The sequence below is a fragment of the Coregonus lavaretus genome, assembly GCF_964263955.1.
Source record: "Coregonus lavaretus genome assembly, chromosome: 37".
In the NCBI taxonomy this organism is placed as follows: Eukaryota; Metazoa; Chordata; class Actinopteri; order Salmoniformes; family Salmonidae; genus Coregonus; species Coregonus lavaretus.
Genome location: NC_140024.1, coordinates 8606744 through 8608308, shown reverse-complemented (window position 1 = coordinate 8608308; position 1565 = coordinate 8606744). Strand labels below are relative to the sequence as shown.

General features: G+C 46.1%; 1 pseudogene across 1 annotated transcript in view; it reads right to left on the bottom strand.

Annotated features, from left to right (window-relative positions):
* LOC311111338 (A disintegrin and metalloproteinase with thrombospondin motifs 18-like) overlaps window positions 1–759 on the bottom strand; it is a 36749-nt pseudogene extending 35990 nt beyond the window's left edge. The window contains exon 1 of the transcript in view: window positions 749–759. The product of the transcript in view is annotated as an A disintegrin and metalloproteinase with thrombospondin motifs 18-like (transcript). The remainder of the gene's footprint in view (window positions 1–748) is intronic.
* Window positions 760–1565: the final 806 nt, after the last annotated feature.

The following is a 1565-nucleotide window of genomic DNA, read 5'->3' as shown; positions in this document are numbered from 1 at the left end:
CTCTCACCCATGAGGGAGCCATCTGTGCCACATGGCATGGCCTGCTGGGCCCACAACACTTGCTTCCTAGGGCTGTGCCCTGGGGACGTGACTGAGCTCAGGCCTCTCTGGAGCTGGAGTCCTGGACACTGAGGTACCCACTGCACAGCACGTGCTATCAGCAGGAGCCTAGCGGTCAGTGGCCACAGCCTCCTCTCTCTCCCCAAAGGCACTCTGGACGGCCCAAATTACAGCTCACTCAAAGTTCCTGGGTAAACATCTCCTGTAAAAATAAATCAGGAGAGGAAAAACACAACCTTCCAGAGCAAGCAGACAGCAAAGTGGAAGACATGTTGTATTTTTAGCTTGTCTTTCCAAGCGATCGTCTTATCCCTGATTTTGGAGACAGTTAATTCCCAAGTTGTGGCTTTCCCTGGCTGAGGGTAGAATGGTTGCTTTTGATGTATTTTAAATATGTATTGCTTGTTTGTAAAACGCACCACAAAATAGAAGGGGGTAGAAAGCACAAGTGATATTTGGGAACAGGGATGTCATCTTTCATGTTAAATTGCATCTTATTGAAGACATTGAAGACTGAACATTGAGACATTTTATAAGACAGTAGATTTGTGTCAAGACATTTGGGCAACTCTACTGAAGGGAGAGGGTACATGAGGACGTGGTCAGGCAATTACATTTTCCAGTGACTTCTGAAGAGCTTTTGATGGTCAGTATCAAAGTCCAGCTATGAGGTGTGAAGTTCACTGACCTCATCTCCATTCATGCCCCCTCCCTCTCTTCCCTCTCTTCCCTTGATCACCAATATAAACTTGGAGGCCCTCGTGCTGTTTGTCAGCACTCGTCACTCCTGGGCCTATTGTCTGGGGTTAGTGCCTGGAAAGCCGGCCTTGTCTTTGGGCTCCAGGGCCATACAATGGAGAAGGAGACAAACTCCTGACCCCATCTCAAAGAGGGCACCACACTGGATTATTGTATTGTTGATTTTCTCACTTTGGAACGTACTAAGATAAGTGTGTGTGTGTGTATGCAGGACCGGCACTAGCCTTTTGGGGAGAAAATGTTGCAATTTTATAACTAATTTCATGCAACTCTACTCGTTTTGCCAATCTGCAGTTTTAAAGCAAATTTGCTGAAATTCTACACAATTTGCCATGACTTATGCCATGTTAATATGATATCTCAGTGAGAGTGACTAACAAAATCAATGGGGGCCCACTGGAGGTTAGGACACCTGGGCACGTGCCTGGTCGGTAATTCAGCCATTAGATAGCTGGATTGACTAATTTACCAATTTTAAAAATGTTAGCTGACATAGGCTAATTGAGTAACTGTCAGAGGAAAACTGCTGATGCACAGCCAAATTTCAAAATTGCACTTTATGTATTCTACTATTATAACCCTCAACAGTAAGTTGGGGCCCCACTAGCGGCCGGGGGCCCTAGACGACCGCCTTTGTCGCTAATGCCCAGGGCCCTGTGTGTATGTCCCTGCATCCAACATTTGTTCTTAAAGGGATACTGTGAGATTCTGGCAATACGATCTGCAAGTGACATCGTACTACGTCA